The sequence below is a fragment of the Myotis brandtii genome, unplaced genomic scaffold (assembly GCF_000412655.1).
Source record: "Myotis brandtii unplaced genomic scaffold, ASM41265v1 scaffold54, whole genome shotgun sequence".
NCBI classification, from domain to species: domain Eukaryota; kingdom Metazoa; phylum Chordata; class Mammalia; order Chiroptera; family Vespertilionidae; genus Myotis; species Myotis brandtii.
The window spans coordinates 87,795-107,974 of NW_005369989.1; the positions used below are offsets into that span (position 1 = coordinate 87,795).

General features: G+C 44.5%; 1 protein-coding gene across 5 annotated transcripts in view; it reads left to right on the forward strand.

Annotated features, from left to right (window-relative positions):
• Nucleotides 1–6: 6 nt before the first annotated feature.
• Nucleotides 7–20,180, forward strand: part of LRRC3B (leucine rich repeat containing 3B) — a 92,197-nt gene continuing 72,023 nt past the window's right edge. For 3 of the 5 annotated variants that reach the window (XM_005878032.2, XM_005878029.2, XM_005878033.2), the window contains exon 1: nucleotides 7–127. The gene's annotated coding sequence lies outside the window, so the exon portion shown is untranslated. Of the gene's footprint in view, nucleotides 128–1,040; nucleotides 2,354–20,180 lie in introns of those variants that run through there. The other 2 variants (XM_005878030.2, XM_014549238.1) reach the window with 1 other exon arrangement.

Here is a 20,180-nt window from a genome sequence, read left to right on the forward strand (position 1 = left end):
GGGTGCGGAGAGCAGATAGCGGCCGCTGCAGTTCTGGAAGAGCCCACACCCCCAGGCAGACGCACCCCACGCCTCCTCCCTGCGCCGCCAGGATGGAGCTGTCACCGCAGCCCGGGGCTGGCGCGAGGTAAGGTGCGGCCGCCTGTTGCTTTCCGCTAAGCGCAGTATCACCCCTCTGCCCGGGCGCCCAGGGTGCCTAGGCCGTTCCTCCCGGAGCAAGTGGAGGAGAACTGTCACACCACTTCGGAGACACGTCCAAACTCCCTGCTCCCCTTGGCGCAGACTTTGGAGAGACCCGTTCTGAGGAATTGGGGGGGGGGGGGGGACCCTCTCTCTTAGCTCGTTGCAGCTAGCTACCACGCAATAGTCGGAAAACTTTTGTGCCCCCCTCCCTGCGCGGTGCTCGTCCCATGCCTGGCAAGTTGCACGCCTAGTTCTCGCGTGCACCCTCCTCCGCCCCTCCCTTTGCCGTATACATCTGCCCATTTCACTCTGTGTTCTCGGCAGTGGACTTTTCACTCCCTGCAGCTACTGCCAGACGGGCGAGGGTTTGAGACCCAGCAGTGCTCATCCAGCCTGTAGGGGCAGTTTGGGAGCCCAGGTGGTGGAATAGGGGAGGTGGGAAGTGGGGGAAGGCTGCAGCCACCCCGGGGGGGCTCTGCCCAGCGCGGCGGGAGTCCTTCCATCCTTGAGTGTGCCACCCCCAACTCGGTCATGAAACCCTTGGAGGCGCTTGCGGAACGGCAAGTGCAGGGTGGGTGAAGTGAGTGGTTTTGGGAGGGAAACGGTTGCTCGCAGGGGTCGAGGAGGAAACAGCATCAGGGTTAGATCTGATTGAGGGGGAACCAAAAAGGCTCAGCTAATGCATGCGGGCGAGGGGGCCAGTCCCCAGCAGGCATCTGATAGGCAGGAAAAGGGATTTGAATCCCGAGGGTGCTGGCCCCAATGTGTAAATACTGGGGCGGGGGGTGGGGGGGCTGGGTACCTGGGAGGCGCAGAGAGAGGGATGGAGCCCTGGAATGCCGGCCGGGACCTGGGAAGGCAAGCTTCTGGGCGACTGGGATGGGGCGCTCTCCCTCTCCAGGGGAGACAAACCTCCTGGCGAGATTCTGAATGCGTTGGTGTCTTGGGCGGCGACGGAGTGGTTTAGAATAGATCATGTACCAGGGATGCTTTTCCCGGCTCCCTGAGGACCGTCGTCCCCTCCTTCTCAGGCACCGGCTTCTCTGCCCTTCCACCTCCCGAGTTGGTCTGTGGACCCACGCCCACCTTCCCTGCGGTTGCTGGGGAGTTGGGGATGTCTCCATAGCCTCAGGGTGGGGAGGGGGCTCCTGGCCCCCAGGGGGACGTGTGTGCAGGGTGGGAAGAGAATCCCCAGCGCCTAGCAACTAGACAGCAGTCCGAGCCGGTGGACGGGGAGCCCTGGGGTGGCGGCTGCAGTGGGAACCACCTCTCCCTCCTCCCCTCCGCAGATCGCACCTGGGCGGAGCAAGCGAGTGGGGGAGCCCCGTGGAGCAGAGTTGAGCAGGGCGTGCAGGGCGAAGGGGTGTGGGCATTGGGGGAGGGAAGGCCCCTCCCCCCCGGGCCCCGCGCGGAGGTGGGCTGTCCACTCTGCAGCCCCGTCTGGGCAGATCCTTTTGCTTGTTCAGACGCGTTGGCCAATGCCGGAAGGCGAGGCTCTTTTCCCCTTTGCAACCCAGCCATCTGAATGGAAGAGCAGTAGCGGGAGGGAGCCTAGACTGCCATTGCAAAAAAAGGTGCAGCCCCCGGGGACCCCCTTTATCCCGGTGGGGAGCACAGCCGGCTGGGCTGGACTGGGCTGCGTCAGGCCCGGACGCACCTCCTTTAACCCTTCTCCCTTCGGGTTGGCGCACGCCCCTCCTAGCGGCGCCTGTGGCTGAGTCCGGCTCTCGGTTCCTACTGTACCTATAAGAGGAGAATTTGCAGGTTGCGTGGATCTAGAGCCTGTAAAACCCTCTGGTCCTCCCTGTTCAAACCCACCACGTGCAGGCTTTTAGGAGCACACCGTCTCTGCGGTTGCCTGGTGGATATCTCGGGCTCTCCTGTACCAACTGGGAGAAAGCTCAGCTCAAGGCAGTTTCCTTTTTTGGGGCCCCACGCCTTGGTCAGACCCTCCCGCCAGAGACATCGACTTGCAAGGGCTCCTGGGAGGAGTCCTGAGGTCGGTCCTCCCATCTCGGGGCACCCCCGGAGCAAGGAGTTCCCTGCAGCCCAGCCTCAAGCTTCAGAGCCCCAAGGAGCAGGACCGGGGATTCCCTCTGAGCTGGCTCGGGGTGCAGCTCCTGAGTGGGGAGAGAGCGTTGGCTTCTTCTGAATTACCTGGATACCTGAGGTAGGACCCCAGAATTCAATCCCTCAATGGGCAAGATTTAGCTTCGGATGCCCCAGGATCCGGTATTTTTTGGGGGGTGCTTATCACCTGGATTTGTGCACAGGCCACTTCCCTTTGCAGTAGAAATGAGATGGAACATGTCCTTTGAGAACTCTTGAAGGAAGGTTTCAAACCCACACCAAAGGGATTTTATCGGGGTGTTGAACTATCCTGGGGAGACAGGTAGTAATAATAATAACAACCAGTACCAGCATTTATCGAGCCCTTACTCTGTGCGGGCATTATTCTAGGTATTGTATGTGCACTGTTTTAGTTTGAATCCTCACACCAACCCTGGAAGATAATTAAATCCCATTTTATTGGTGAGGAAACTAAGCCAGGGAGAAATTATCTGCCTCATAGTCATCCGGCCAGTAAGTGGTGGGGCTGGTGTCTCTTGCGAGTGGAGAACACTGGGTGTGTTCCACACTCCCTGCCCGATTTGGTACTAAAGACCCTTTGTCCACAAGGGAGTGTGGCCAGCCTCCAGCCCATTACTCCTAACCCCAGGGGCGTACTGTCAGTGCCAGCCCTTGCCTGTGAGCCCCTGTGGCTGTGGCACTGGGGAGACTGATGGTACATCTCACCCCCCTCAGAGTCTGTTGGGGTTGATCTTGGTAGGCTGGGATCCTGATACTGAAAGCAGACTTAGGGAGCTGGCTGCTGACATTGGACTTCCTTTCTGAACCTTTTGGTAGACATTCCCTTCTGAAATGTGAGGAGAAATGGAAGGAGGGATCCAAATGTGAGAAGAGATTTGCTGTGTGGTCAGAAACTACAGACACTATATTCTGCAAATAAATCTCTAGTGATGGAATCACAGAATATTAGAGCTAAAAGGAGCTCAGATCCGCCCCCCCCCTGCCCGCCCCCTCCGGTCCAGGGGCAGGGAGGTGATACAGTGATGGGCAAGGCCACTCAGTGTGTTCCTAGCGTAACTAGTATTGGAACCGCTGTCTTCTGACCCTGGTCAAATCAACTGTGTTTGTGCATCAATACATTATGTTCACTGCTGCTATTTCTCAGCATCTTAAAATTAATTAGGGGAAATGGTTGTTAAAAAATAGATCATTTTGCTAATTTTTCATAAATGCCTCAATCAGCATAATCAAAAAAAGTCACCATCATATATAATGGGTAAATCACCACAAATTGCCTGTTCTGCAAAAGATTGCAGTAGAATATTTATATATTCAAATCAACTAAATCAACTAACCATGCAGCCTTTTTTAGATGATTCTAAATAAAAATTAAATGGATTCCCAACCATTTTAGTGAAGTTCTGTCAGGTTGAGCAGGTCTTTCTTGCCCCACTCCCAGTTATTGCTGAAAACAAGAGAAAATGTAGCACATCAAAGGGGAAAAAAATCCTTTTGAACCCAATGAAATGATTTGTTATTATTTCTTTTGGATTTCTGACCCTTGGGTTAAATTGAGGCTGATGTAAATCTGAGGCCAAACAGACTTGGGGGCTCAGAAAGGGGAAAAATAGTTCTTTGCTACTTTCTCACGCATTGAGCCCCTTGACAAAGGGAGCTTTCTCCAGGGGCTTCGGGTTCCCATGTACCCCTAGGCATTCTTGTAGGACAGAAATCTGGTTTCTAAGAACATTCCATGTCTGTTCTCTGTGGCTGTATTACCAAGATGAACTCCCCCTGGAGACAAATCAACAGTCAGCTGGAGTAAACAGAGAGGAGGGCGGGAAAAGCCTGTTTCTCAGAATCATAGTTGGGGCGCGGGGGGGGGGGGGAAAAAAAGGCAGATAGTGGAAACTTGGTGCCTTTATGTCACCAGGACAGGATTTTCATCCCTGATGCTGTGACAAGCCAGGTCAGAGGCCTTCTAGCAGTAACTAGGGGTGGAGGAGGAAAAGGTGAGGGTGAGGGAGCAGTGCTGGCAAGGAGGCACGGGGTCAGGGAGAAGGGGCTTGGTTGATCCAGGGCTTTGGTGTGACAGAAATGGTCATGGAGAGCCTGCCCCAAGAGATGCTCTTCTCCCTTTCCCTGCTTTCCACCACCTCAGTCTGCCCTCTGTGTTGGGTTGGCTGATCTGAATCCCAACATCCCAGTGATCTCAAGGGAAGCATTCACTTTCTAGAGAATGCATTAGAAACGAACATTGTCTTTACAGTGTAAGTGGGGGAAATACGCACCAGCTGGCCCACGCTTCAGGAAAAACTATCAAACATCAGATCATCCCACAAGGGTACTCTGTGAAGGTGGGATACTGTTTAGTTGTATTACAAGGGTATTAGAGTTAAAAAGATGTAACATTGAAATCAAGCATGACAAAATCTAAAGGAAATGGTCTATCTGTAGGAACTACAACAAGAGAATCTTTTTGCACCTGGATATACAGCTTTGATTCCAATTCTTAGCTTTTCCAGGAAGGATAGAGGAGTTAGCTGTAGCTTCATCCTATTTGTGGGGCCCTCGTGCCCTCTACTTATTTTACTTCTGTGTGGGGTAGTATTAAAGGGCAAACACAACACCTTGACTGGGAAAATTTGGGGGGTATGTATTTATCTTAAATCATATATATATATGAGTTTGTTGACAGTTGGAATAACAATTTCTATTGAGCTACATGCTCTAGGGAACAGGTTATGAAAAAAAGAACTTTTTAAATTTAGAACACAGTGAATAAATATGTTTGTGCAATACATAGTATGAATGAAAATTCTCAGTTTTGGTTAGATATTTAAAAGTGAAAAAATCCAAGAACCAGAGCATCTGAACTCAACCTCATTTTAATAACAAGAAAAGCCATGCCCAGCCAGCATGGCTCAGTGGTTGGGCATCGACCTATGAATCAGGAGATCACAGTTTGATTCCTGGTCAGGGCATATGCCCAGGTTGTGGGCTCAATCCCAGTGTGGGGTGTGAAAAGGCAGCTGAACAATGATTCTCTCATTATTGATGTTTCTATCTCTCCCTCTCTTTTCCTCGCTGAAATCAATAACAAATATTTTTTAAAAATAAAAAGAAAAGCCAAATGATAAGGTTCTGTGGAGTTTGAAGAAGACCTTAGCAAAGGGAAAAAAAGAAGAAAACAAGATGACTAAGTAGAACCTGTGAGGCTTTATGTTCATGGTTTTTATTTTAAATAAATATTATAACATCTTAATCTATATTTAGATTGGAATAGCATAAGATTAATAAATTTATCTGCAGATTGACAGTTTGATGAGCTTTATTCTACAAGTGATTGGGAACCAGGATGGAAGCTCTTATATCTGATATGCTAGTTATAGCTATATATGCTTTATAAAAACTTAATGAATTAAAACACAACATGACACCTGAAATGCCTTTGAATATGAGAATAAAGTCTGAAATCTTCTCAAGAGCTTAAAGGCTTGGAACATACTATTTTCCCAATGGGAGTATGTTATCAGTAAGGGCCCTACAATTCATTTTGTATAAATAATTGAATAAGTATTAAAAAGAACCACATTGATAAAAACATTTTTTCCTCAAGAGGATAAATGAACAGATCAGTACAGTTTATAAAAGTTATGGTTTTATTTTATCCTAAGCTCTCTGAGCTGCTTTTTATATTAACACTAGTCCAATGCAAGTGTTCCTACACTTCAGGTTTTATAAAAGGCTTTGTCCCTTTTATTACAAATAAAATGGAAACAAATATTAAAAAATAAAATATTGTGAGTGATTCTCACACATGGAGTAGCACTTGATAAAACTAAGTATGGTTTCAAATGCAGATTGGTTTTCTTTCTTCTTCTTCCTCCCTCTCTCCCTCCCTCCATCCCTCCCTCTCTCCCTCCCTCCATCCCTCTCTTCCTTTTTTCCTTCCTTCTTTCCCCTCTTTCTCTATTTCTTCCTTCTTTCGTTCTTTCTTTCTTCCATTCTTCCTTTCCTTCTTTCTTCCTTTCTTGGGTCATTGATAGAACTTTCAGTCTGCATGTAAGTATTCAGTACCTAGCTGGGAGAGATGGCTATTTAAGGGCAAATATTTCTCCTGGTGGAGGCAGGGAGAAGGTACAGTGCATTTGTATATTTGTCCAAAGCTAAAACACAAAGGTCATGAAGTCACACTGGCCTTTCCTCTAATCTCCTAACCTCAGTTCTGCTTTAGAAAAGCATTCCTGCTACAGAGGGCTCACCCTGTTAGCAGTGACTAAGCAATGTGCTTCCTTTTGCTAGACTGGGAATTTATGCAATGAGAAGAACCCAGCCCAGTCTGCTGACCTCCCCTACATGACTGGTCATCAGGAATTATCAAGAAGAAATGTTTTCCATCCTTTCTACAAATTATATTCAAACTTGAGTTTACAAAGTTATGTGGCCTCCTGCCATAATGTTTCATAGTTGTTTATTCGGGTGGTGAGTCTAGAAACAAAATTAATACCCTTCTCTAATGGAAGGGATAATATAGACTCTTGGTGCCCAAAGTATCTGCTATAAAACTCATGAAAGAGGGATGGCTGATCACCAACCAGGTCAAGAGGGTTCAGAGAGGCAACCAAGAAGCAGCTGGGGATGGGTGTTAGAGGAAAGGGGGAGGGGTGAGAGAGAAAGGCAATCAGGGAAAACAAACCACCCAAAGGAAGAGGAACGAGTGATTGGCACAGGAAAATGAAGAGGTGTTTGAGAGTAAGCTGAAATTGAAAGATAAGAAAAAGGCATAAAAATAGGAGAAGATAAATAAGGCTAATAGGAATGATAAAGAAGAAGAGGTGTGTATGAAGAAAACAACAACAACGTTGCGAAATAATTCCTCACAGTCTAGATAACTCAGAGGCAGCCTGACTCCTCAGCTAGGGGATGCTGCTCTTTCTCACATTCCCCTGTCCCTTGTTAATGTGGCTTCTCAATCACCAGGTCAAGGGCTCTTCATCCTATTTATGTCTTGGTGCCCTTTGATGGTCTGAGAGGCTGAGGGTCGCCAGAATGATGTGTTTAAATGCATGAAATGGAATATGGAAGATTGTAGTACAAATTTTATTGAGATAACAATATCGAATATATAAAACAATGTGACCTATTCATGTCTTTATAACAAGATCTAATTGTGGGACCACTGGCTACCATCACTTTGAAGTGGGAATGAGCATATATACTGCTATGAGATCATTGCAGGAACTGTGCTATAATATGAAAATATCTGATTTGTTGATGAGATGGTTGGGGCTGCTGCTGCATTTGAGGTTTGTGGCCTGCATTCATTATACAATGAAATGCTAAATTGTCCCTCAGTGCTCGCAAACAAATTTGTGACAGTTTTCCATTTGAGTTTATGGATGCCTTGAATTCTATTGATAGGTGCCATGGAGGTCTGCCACCCCAAGGCCCCTGGACTGGGGTGACCGTCTAATTTACTATCTACACCTGGAGTACTCTTGAGAATGAAAGGGATCCCAGTTGTTACCCTGAAACAGCAAGTGTGAATTGGGACGGGCCTGGGAAAACTGTGACATAAGTCCTCTTAGCAGCCTGTCCCTCTCTGAGATCTTTCTCACCAGATCAGTTTTCACTTCTCTGGCCTAAGGAATTGGATTTCTCTGCCCTGTTCATACAGAGGATGGTTGTGGATACTGAGTGGCATTGGAAGTGGAGAATAGCTTTAGCTGAAAGAGGGTCACATGTCAGGGCCACAGCCAGGCTACGGATGCCTTTGTAAGACTGGAAAATGGGCTTCATTGGAGCAGCAGGCTCCGGCTTCTGGCTGGGTGACCATTTCAGTTTCCCCCTTGGCCAGATGCCCTGTAAACTTGGCCAATTTCACCTGTAGTGAAGTTCAACTATCAGACTATATTGCATTTCGATGCCTTTGTAAGAACTGGAAAATGGGCTTCATTGGAGCAGCAGGCTCCGACTTCTGGCTGGGTGACCACTGACCTGTATTTCAGTTTCCCCCTTGGCCAGATGCCCTGTAAACTTGGCCAATTTCACCTGTAGTGAAGTTCAACTATCAGACTATATTGCATTTCAGCCAAAAGTTTTATCTTTCCCTCTAGCAAGCTTTTTCAAAGCAGAGGGTCCACAATGGCTTTGAAAGGTTCACTTCCTTTCTCTGCCCACTTCCTCATTATCAGGAACTTGCCTCAGTACAGGCAGGTAGATGGAAAAGGCCAAGATCTAGAGAATTCTTAAATTGGACACTAAGGCCTTGAGTGATAGGGAGGGCACTGTGGCCATGCAGAGTGTCCTAAACAGATGGCTCATATTGTCAGATCCAATGATGGGACCAAAGGCTACATCACTTTGAAGGAGGGATGAGCGTACATATTGCTGTGACATCATTACAGGATATGAAAATACCTGACTTGTATTGTTGATGAAATCATTGGGGCTGTGATTTCATTAATAATACTGTGTTGGGGGAGGATGACAGGATGCCCCTGCTCCCAGATATCACCATGTTTCTGTCTGTTCTAATTGGTGAAGTGGAACCTGCTCAGTAGAAAAAAAAAGATCTTTTAAGAAAGCCTTTGATGCGGCAGGGGGAAGGCCAGATCTAAGAACACACTCTCTTTATGTGCATGTAGAGTATTTGACTGGGAACCAGGCGACCTGGTTCTAATTCCAGCTTTGGTTCTAACCAGCTTGATGGCCTTGGGCTGGTTAAATGGATTGCCTCTCCCCCGGTAAGAGGATGGTTGGAAGCTAAATGGTTCCTAAAGCCCATTCGGGCTCTATGCTCTGTAATGTCAAACATGTGTCTGGCATTGTTTTATTTATACTCATATGGTGGCTTCTGTGTTTAAGCTGGTTCAGACCCACTTCTTTGCTTAGGCTGTCTAGCCCTTACATGCCACAGGTGCTACAATGATAGGTGGACACTATGACCCTGAGTGTCTAAGACACCTGGAGCACATGTGGGAGCCTAGAATAAGGGGATGGGAGCAGGGAGGTGGAGGGGAAGATACCTGACAGGTAAAGAGATAGAGTAGGAAAGAAATGGAACCATTGATAAATTTCCTTGCAGCAATCACTGTTACTCAGGAAAGAGGAATAGGGGTTTCTAGAATGTTGACTGTGTATCCATCCTGTGTCTAACTCTTTATAACCATAAATCATGTCACTCCCTATTAACAACTTCCAAATGACTCCTGGTTGCATAGAGGAGGATTAAATCCATGGTATGGTTTAATAGGTCCTTCTTCACCTGGTCCTGCCTGTCACTTCATCTGTCATTTTCCTTGGCATATCCTGTGCCCTGATGTGTTAGAGCTGGTTAGCACAGGCAATTGTTCATGAGTCTTCTTTCCAACTCTGGTAGCTTAAAATCAGCTATGATAGCTGATTTACACCACAGATACCATCAGACACTTCAGAGCAGCGCTCCTCCCCTTCACCCTCCCACCCCCAAGAATTTGTTGTTAAAATTTACCATCACGGAGCACTGCCCCCACCTTGCCCAAAGACTTGAAGTTTCTATAATAGAAAGTGCTCCTTCACATCTCTCTCCATTGGGTTTGCCATTCCCCATTCCTGGTGGTTCATCTGTCCCTCCCTCCTTCTCTTTCTCTCTTCTCTTTCCTTCCCTTCCACCCAACTGTCCATCCACTAACCATCCACCCATCTATCCAGAGATAGACAGACTCAGTTCTCATTTCTCTTCTGCCACTTAATAGCTTCTTTCTTTCCCTTCCACCCAACTGTCCATCCACTAACATCCACCCATCTATTCAGAGATAGACTCAGTTCTCATTTCTCTTCTGCCACTTAATAGCTGAGTGAGTGACTTGGGGAAATTTTCCTGACCTTTAATATGCCTCCGTTTTCTCTATGTAAAGTGGGTATAATAATAGGTTGTGAGGCTTAAATGAGTTAATATGTATAAGGTGCTTTGAATGGCATCTGGCACATGAGAAATACGATTTAGTCTTTGTTTTAGGAATTATCACAATATTATGGATTGCTTACTATGTGTCCAGCATTGCATACACTCATGTGATGTGAAAAGAGGTTCAGTAAAACAAGCACAAGAAAATGTTCAAGAGCCTCAAACAAAGCCTGGTTAGTTTTTCCAGAGATATTGAAATTGACTTCATGGAGCCAGGGGCATTTGAACTGAATTGATTGATTACGCACACCCACCAAACTGGCAGGACAGACAGGGGCGTCCCAGGAGGAGGGAAGTCATTTGAGCACAGAATTGTGTGTGGCTGAGCATGAGATCATGGAGGGGGCAGGGGAGCCTTTGATTATATTTGGGTTATCACAAGATCCATGGGGAAGTGAGCTGCAGTGCCCTCTGTTTCTGTTGCCTGTGCCAGTACAGGACAGACCTTTGAATTTTCTCCCCCCAAAAGTCAGAAATCCAGAATTTTATGTGAAAGCTACTAATGTTTAATGGTAGAACTAATTCAATTAACGGGGAGCCTTATTATATTTGGGTTATCACAAGATCCATGGGGAAGTGAGCTGCAGTGCCCTCTGTTTCTGTTGCCTGTGCCAGTACAGGACAGACCTTTGAATTTTCTCCCCCCAAAAGTCAGAAATCCAGAATTTTATGTGAAAGCTACTAATGTTTAATGGTAGAACTAATTCAATTAACAACAAAGCACATCCACAGGCTCTATTCAGCCCACTGTGGAGAGTGGAGTCCTAGGTTCCCAAGCTTGGAGAAAGATAAGGTCTACAGCCTGGCCTGCGTGGCTCAGTGGTTGAGCGTCAGCCTGTGAACCAGGAGGTCACCGTTCAATTGCAGGTCAGGTCACATGCCCAGGTTGCAGGCTCAAATCCCCAGCATGGGGCGTGCAGGAGGCAGCAGATCAATGATTCTCTGTCATCATTGATGTTTCTCTCTTTCTCCCTCTCCCTTCCTCTCCTTTATATATATTTAAAGATAAGCTCTACAATTGGAATTCCTGATTTTGAATATAATTCTGCCACTAGCTGTATGACCACAGGTGAGAGCCCTTACGCTCTCTGAGCCCTAGTTTCCTGCCAAATGGCTATCATATTTCTTGTCCTACATACCATGCTGTGAGGAGCCTTTGGACCATGGAGATAAAAGCTCTTGCAAAGAACCACACAAGCTTTGGAATTATTCGTCAGCCCTACATGCTGTGGCAGAGCCCTACACTTAGTGCAGCCTCAACCCTTATTTGAATCACACCCAAATATTCCCGAATGTCCTCACCTGCCTTTTTAATTTTAACAGTAGATGGGGGAAGAGAAATGTAGGAGTCGTTTTTCCCCTTCCTTCTGCTAAAAACATCACAAGGAGCTTGACATTCGTTTAGGAAGTCTGTATGTCAGAGATTCAGCTAAAAGTTATTGATTGCTCCTGCATGGGTCCAGAATCATGGGGGAAAGGCACACGCCGCCTCTGCGTGGTGTGTGTTGGTTGTTTGAGGTGAGGGGGGATTCTCTGAGAAATCAGCCCTTCCTGTTAGTCTAGGTCATGTCAAAATCTGCACCTGCATTTGTGTAATTTCCCCTCTTTTGATCTCTTTCCATTCCAGGCTGGCTTTGATCATGTAGGCTTTTAAGGGAATGATCAGCCTTAGAAGAGTCGAATTATTTCTAGTTGAGGGGCTGAGCTTGGTGGGTGTCGACGTTCACACAGCTGAGAGATGGCTATGCATCCAGCCTACTCCATCAGACCTGGTTAAAAGCACAGTGTAACTACAGCTTTGCAAAAACCCAGGCTTGTTCTGATACATTGACTGTCTGTGTCATTCTGATTTTGTGTTATCTTTATGTGTTTTGTTGAATTGCTTGATTGAACTTGATCCTGAGAAGCTTCAAAGATGCAGGCAGGGCTTGAAGTACAGATACCTGATTTACACAAGCACATCAGTTATGGATTGGGGCCCCACTGCACAGATCTTACCACCTCTGCTCCAGGAACTGACCTGAGCCTCAGAGTCTAGTTCATTCTCTTCCTAAGCTCCCTGGGCTCTCAGTACCGAGGTGTCTGATGCTCCTACAGCTCTCATCCCTTGTTGGTGTCTGGGATCCTGTCCCCCTTATCCACTGCAGGAGCTGAACCGAGAGGAGCAAAGGTCCCACTATTCTGAGATGAATTGGAAACATGTAGGTCTATTGAATTAACATTATAGGTGAAATAGCACTTTTGTTATTAAGGAAGTGTTAGAGCCCTAACTCCTAATGTGATGGTATTTGAAGGAGGGGCCTTTGAAAAGTAATTAGGTTTAAATGAGTTCATGAGGGTGGGGACCTCCTGATGGTATTAGTGCCCTGATAAGAAGAGACCCAAGAGCTTGCTTCCTCTCTTTCTACCTACAAACACAGAGGAAAGGCCATGTGAGGAAACAGCAAGAACATGGCCATCTGCAACCTGAGGAGACTGTCCTCACTAGACATTGCTAGTGCTGGCACCTTGATCTTGGACTTCCAGTCTTAAGAACTGTGAGAAATAAATTCCTGTTCTACCCAGTCTATAGTATTCTGTTATGGCAGCCTCGGCTGACTGAGACAGGAAGTTACTATAGGTTAGATTGGGTTCTTAGCCACCTTGTGAAACATCTCTTTGAACAAAAATGTGCCTGTTTTGTACCACTATACCTGATTTTTCACCACCAGCCTTTTACATAATAGGCACTCAGTAGCTACTTGTTGAATGAATGAATGAATACTAATAAATGGAGTGAAAACATCCAATTTATGAACAAACATTTGGAAAACCAGTCAAGTGTTAGGGATTTCCTGAATTCCTGAAATCATGGTTTGAAATGAAGGGAAATAATTATTTTAAGTATATTGTGTGTGTGTGTGTGTGTGTGTGTGTGTGTTCAAGTGTTAGGGATTTCCTGAAATCATGGTTTTAAATGAAGGGAAATAATTATTTTAAGTGTATTGTGTGTGTGTGTGTATGTAAATTATATATCTAATATATGTATATGTATGTATATGTATAATATGTACATATATGTAAATAAATATACATATGTAAAATCAAGCTTTTAACAGCTTGCACTTTTTTACCAGCTCACCCCACGGAGACGTACTGATAGTAAAATAAATACAGTCAGCATGGTTTCCTGTTTACCCAGCATGGAAGCAAATAATGCCGGCTGAGTTGTATATGTAATATATGTATATTTATGTATATGTATAATATGTACATATATGTAAATAAATATACATATGTAAAATCAAGCTTTTAACAGCTTGCACTTTTTTACCAGCTCACCCCACGGAGACGTACTGATAGTAAAATAAATACAGTCAGCATGGTTTCCTGTTTACCCAGCATGGAAGCAAATAATGCCGGCTGAGTTGGTCTGCTGACTTACCAAAACTTAAGTTTAGCAAATAAAAAAGTACTTTATTTATAGGAGAATCATAGCACCTCAATATTGGAAAGGACTTCTGAGGCACCTTTTCATTTCAAATCCCCGATAGGCAGGTTGCATAAGAAATGAGATTTTTCTGAAAGCATGGTGGCTTTAGGTTTCTTTCTCATCCGTCTAAGAAATCATACAGACTCTACGAGGCATTTGCTCCATGGCTTTGCCATTTGAGAATGGAGAAGCTGTTTCCTCAAGATGCTATTCATCTTTATTCATATCTGGGTGCAGATGAGTTCAGAATGTGTGGGTGTGGGATTTGAAGAATCTGAAGTGCTTAGGTAACAGTTGGCGTGCCAGTTGTATAATGAAGAACATGTATTGACAATATTAAATTGTGGGCTGAATCTTGTTTTTGGTGTTTAAAAAAACCCAGAACAAAATTTCTAAAAGCGACAGCCCTGTTTTTATGCCGGGATGTTTCTAAATGTTGGGACAACAGTGCTGAGAAATACGGGCCTCCAGTATGCATCGCTTTCTTCTGCCTCGCCTGATATGTAAACCGTGCATAGCTTGCTTGTTAAGTGGTAGGTGCTGTGGTGTTTCTAAATCTACATGCATATTGTAGTCAACTGACAGAGGGAAATAGCTTCAGTAATAATAACAGGTAAGATGTGAGTTCGCTTTTCATATTGAAGCTGGGAGAGTCAGCTGGTTTCTAGAAAAATTGGTGGTGATTTATTAAGTTACTAGGAAGTGACTGTTTGCTTTTCAAGCTTCAAACCCTCTAAGTCATCGTCAACTTCAAGGGCTTTTTGCATATGAAATTGTGCAGCATGACTTTTAAAAAAAAACTCATGTTCCTTTCTCTACCTTTGTGTGTGTGTACTGACAACAGAGGAGGAATACAGAGAAGCCTTCTTTCTACTCAGTTGTGGGTGGAGTGGGAAGTGTGAGCATGACTGTGACCAGTGAGAGGTAACATTTGCAGATTCCACGTGCAGCAGGCATCTCTAGCTAAAAACACATGGCTAGTCAGGGTTCCAGATTAGTCATGTAATACCTAGGGCAGGTTTTATTTAACTGCTCTTCCTTTCAGAAGTCTAGAGAAACCTATGTACCCCTCCTTATTTTTAAAAAATTTGTTTACATTAAATGTCAAAATATTTTTAGATGTAAAGTATATAGGATTCTATATTTTTGTAAGTACATAGGATTACAAAAACAAAAAAAATACACAAACACACTGATTCTCACAGAACTTACAATATTTTGCATGACCTACATCTCTGCCCAATCTGTCAAAAATATTTTTAGAATTTACTTTAAATAACACACTTCAGTAGTTAACTTACCCATCCGATGTGTTTGAACTTGCCTGGTCTAGCCTTGTAGCCCACATGCCTCTCACATTTCAAAAGACAATGATAACTTAGGAGAATTAAAAACTCTCGTTAGTATTGTTCAGTTTTGCAAAACTGCAACAAATAATTTAAATGGCTGACTTCTTTTCATGAATCCATAAAGAACAGACAAGTGCAGGCAGGGAAGACCGTAAAGCACTGTAGATGTGGGGGTCACAGTGAGGAGATGCAGCTGCCCCCTTTGTGACCAGATGAGAATGTGACTAATAGTTGCCTCTGTGTATTGTGAGCATCTATAGTCAGACGAATGAATTCTAATGCTCTTAAAGTCATGATGTGTATAAATGATATTTCAGGATTTCTAGAACAACTGTGTTGTCATCTTTTTAAAAAGCTGTGAGTTTTCTTGGTGACATGATAGGTACTGATAATAGTGTAATCTGTTGCTTGCCTTTAAAATGAAAGGAAATGTCAGATTTCACTCCCTTACCACCCCCTGGTTTTTTTTTGTTGTTGTTGTTAATCCTCACCCGAGGATATTTTTCCATTGATTTTTCGGGAGAGTAGACGAGAGAGGGAAAGACAGAGAGAAACATGGATGCGAAAGAAACACATTGATTGGTTGCCTCCCGCACAAGCCCTGACCAGGGCCCGGGCCAGGGAGGAGCCTGCAACCAAGGTACATGCCCTTGACTGGAATCAAACCCAGGACCCTTTGGTCCGCAGACTGACTGACACTCTATCCACTGAGCCAAACCAGCTAGGGCTCGGATTCCCTCTGGAGATCAATGGAAAAAAATCAGAAAATAAACTTCACAGTTGTGGATCCCCTGCATTCTAGCCATGGACACACTGGGGGACTATGGACCCTGAGTTAAAAACCTCTGTTTCAATGTGCAAGTCAACACCTGATAACATGGCAAATTACAACCAAAGCAACTTTCAGATAGATGAGACCCATAGAGGGATTATAAAAGAATGCCATTTTCTGTTTGATAATTTATGTGACAAACATGCCAGAATTCTACCTACAGAGTGTGGCTGGCTTCAAAACTGGCCCCTTTGGAGAGAGGGATGCTGTTGCCTTTATTCAAAATAGCACTGGGTCTTTTTTCAGAGGCCACAGTGAAATGTTTTGAATATTCTCATCAATGTCAATTCTCAAGTGGTTTGGAGTAGGTCAGGTGTTTTTAAATAAGCCAAAGTCGTTTGAAGTAAGGCTGCTGAATGAAGAGGGTGATCAAAGTGTGCAGATACCAGCCTGGGACTTGAAAATCCTAAGGCTAGTTTTTGGAAGGGGCTCACCAGCTGCCCTGAAGGCTGCTCCATAGTGGGTGGAGGAGGGAAGGGATGAGACCCTGAAAAGATTGCATTTCCAAATTGAGTGTGTCCTTGGAATCAGCCTATAGCCCTCTGAGGGGGCCCTCAATTCCCTCCATTAGGTAACATTCCAAGATGATTTCAAAATATTTAGTGACAACATTTGATAGTCACATTCTACACGTTCTTCAGTAGAATTTTCCAATAGAAATATAATACTAGCTACTCATGTAATTTAAAAATTTCCAATAGCCACGTTAGACATGTATAATAAAAAAGATGAAATTAATTTTAGTAATATATTTTACTTAACCCCACATATCTAAGATTATCACTTTAACATATAGTCAAATTGAAATTTATTGAATTATTTTCTCATCTGAGTCTTTGAAATCCAGTGTGTGTTTTATACGTAAAGCACATGGAACAGAGCACTGAATTTTCATCAGAAACACTTGACCTGTATTTAGAATTCATAAAATTTACAGTTGAAAAAGCAGTCTTACATAGCCAAGTTGTTTCAACTATATGTAAACGTTTTCCAGTTACTGAATCGAGTATTGGTTTTTAGATTTAAATTTAAATTATTCACAAAGTTAAAAATTTAGTTCCTCATTGTCACTAGCCCCATTTCAAGCGCCCAGTAGGGACATGTGCCTAGCAGTTACTGAATGGGGTGGTGCAGGTCTGGATTATATGAGGGAACAACTGGAGAGGGATCCATAGGCACAGTGGGGATGGTTAAACTCTCTGGAAAAATTAGGAGGGATGCTTATCTTCCAGCTTTTTGTCCTTTCTATGGATCAGTTGTTAGTTTGTCAATTCAGTATTTTTCCAAACGTTTAGGATCCTTTGATATGACCCCCTAAAGGGCCTTTCCTTGAATATGTTCATCATTTACATCCAGGGCCACCATGTGGTCTCTGCTTTGTAGATGGAAGGTTCAGGGGTGAGTTTAGAAGATCAGATGAAGATAGGAAGTTAATGCCCCTGCCCCGGGTTCTTTTGATGAAGCAGTTAAGCCAGAGGAGTCAAGTTTCCTGACCCTCAGCCCACTGGACACCCACCACTCTCGAAGCACTTCATATTCTGAAGATTTGGGTGGGACCAGGGACACTGCATTTTTATCAAGTCTTCCTTGCTTTCCTTATCTCACCCTACCAAGGGATTCAGAACAGCCCAGTTTAAAAGTCACTACCCTAAGCAGCCCTTCTTCCATGATATTCTTTGTGCTCATGGTTCATAAGGTGTGTTTCCAGGATCCCCTTCATCAGAATGCTGTGTCTTGTTAAACTGAAGAGTTCTAGGCTCTGCCCCAAACCAGCTAAGTCAGAATATCTGACATACACCATATTCACAGAATAGCTGTGGCACTAGGAATCTGCACTTTAACAAGCTTTCTAGTAAGTCTTATGCCCAGTAGACTTTAAAAACTATAGGCTCTATGCAGACCCTCCAGCTTAGAAAAATGGAATTTTTCAACCCCACCCTTTCTCATCCACCCTCTTTCCCCATGTCTGACTCTTAGAAATCCACAGTGCCGCATGTATTCTGCCTCCCCTGTGTTCAGGTCCTTTACCAGGCAGGCATTTGTTCCAGAGAATGGGGATACAGAGATATAGATCATGAGATCCTGTCTCTGATCTCAGAGAGTTTTCAGACATAGGAGGGAGCTATATCTGTGGAAAAAGCATTACAGGTGGAGAGCTACATGTATGTGCTATGCGCAGCGTGGACACAAGGAAGACAAGGGTCATATCCACCTGGGTTGTGAGTTTGTGATAATGGTTTTAAAGGGCTTTTGAGACCCTGGGTTGATTTAGGAAAGATAAAATTTATATCCCAACCCTGATTAGGTTGCTCAGTTTGTTAGAGCATTGTCCTGATACACCAAGATTTCAGGTTAATCCCCATTCAGAGCACATACAAGAATCAATCTATGAATTCATAAATAAGTAGAACAACAAATCAATGACACTCTCTCTCTCTCTCTCTCTCTGTATAAGAATCAATCTATGAATTCATACATAAGTAGAACAACAAATCAATGACTCTCTCTCTCTCTTCCTCTCTCTCTCTCTCTCTCTCTCTCTCTCTCTCTCCCCCTTTCTCTCTCTCAAATCAATTAAAACTAAAATAAAATAGGTATTCCATTAGACAGGAGGGGAAAGACCCTTGGAGACTTGGTATGAATTAGGTTGTGAACAGGGAAGCGGGCTTATTATGAATGATGTGGAATAATGGATTTACTGTAGGGATCAGACCTTGCAGAGTTGTGGGAACAGCTTGAGCTGCAGAGGTCTGGCAGGGCTCAGGTGGAGGAGCAGAGAAAAATCACTGAGCAAGGACCATGAAGGGAGCTGATGAGGAGGTCGACAAAAGGCATCGCCTCTGCTGCTGGTGGCGGACCTGAGGTTGCCCATAGGGCTGATGTGAGAGGAAACAAGGACACACTGGCACCTGGGAAGATGAACTGAAACCTGTGCCTGTAGGAGAGGCTGGTGCTCTTCACCCAGGAGCTGCACACACACACTCAGGAACTAAGGGTGGAGGCCGGTGGGAGCTGGGGAGATGTGAGTCCACCTCTGCCCTCACAAACTAGGTAAGTTAGACGATCAGAGATAACATGTAGGAGCTGTGACAGTGCCTTTCATGTGCAATGCTGAGGCTTCACTTCTGCTTCCAAATTTCACGCAGATTTCTTTTGTGGCCAACCTTAACTTGACCCCACAGTTTTCCACAGATATGTCTCCCTCCCACAGGTAAGGGAATTCCAGGAAACCTGGTCAAATGGAACTAAGTCAACACAATACAAAACCAATGCAGTTGGCTTAGGCAACCTATGCTGGGGGTGGCTGGATGAGACACAGGGTATATTGGGGTGAGTAGTCAGGTAGTAGGTGGGTGATGACCCCTGTGAAGAGATAAAGCTACAATGGATGGCCTTGAGGGCCTTGCTAAATAGTAGGCTCTGTATCCTCTGGACAGCAGTGGTTTATAAATGGAGGAGTAACACGATAAAATGAGTTTGCTTTAAGAAAATTGAAGCAGTGGTTCTCAAACTTTCTGGTGTCAGAAACCTTCTAGATGCTCAACAATTATTGAGGATCCCAAAGAGTTTTTGGTTTATGTGGGCTATATTATTCATATTTACCATATTAAAAATTAAAACAGAAATTTAAAACATGTTTACCAATTCATTAAAAATCACAATAAACAATAAACCCTTTATGTGTTAACATAAAAGCACATTTTTATGAAAAATAATTTATTTTCCAAAACAATAATTCAGTGAGAAGAGTGACATCATTTTACATTTTTGCACATCTCTTTGGTGTCTGGCTTAATAGAAGACTGTCTCATTCTCATGTCTGCTTCTGCATTCACTCTCTTGTGAAATCCCATGTTAGAAAGACTTTGGAAAACTCCGCTGTACACTTGTGATAAAATAAGAGTAGAAAAGGCAACTCATATGTTTAGCATTATGATGTAATACTATGGGAACAGTCTATATTATGTCTGTAGTCAAATCATGTCTACAATATTATAGGTATAGTCTCATCCTCATGGATTCATTATACAGGTTTCAGGGACCTCCAGGAGACCCCGGACCAACCTCTGAGAGCCATTAGTGCAGAGGGTAGCTTGGTGGGCAGGCAGTGCACAGGGCTACAGGAAGGAGTTCTTCTAACAGTGTTGGGGAGGAAAATAGGGCCTGCACCAAGGCATATCAGCCAGGAAGGAGAATCAAGGATGGAGAGAGATGCTCAGCTGACTGATGCCATAGACCTTAGTAACCAATTAGGTGTGGGGATGAAAGAGGGGAGAGTCTTGAGCCAATGAATGGCTGGATATTTACCAGTCTAAGTGTGGG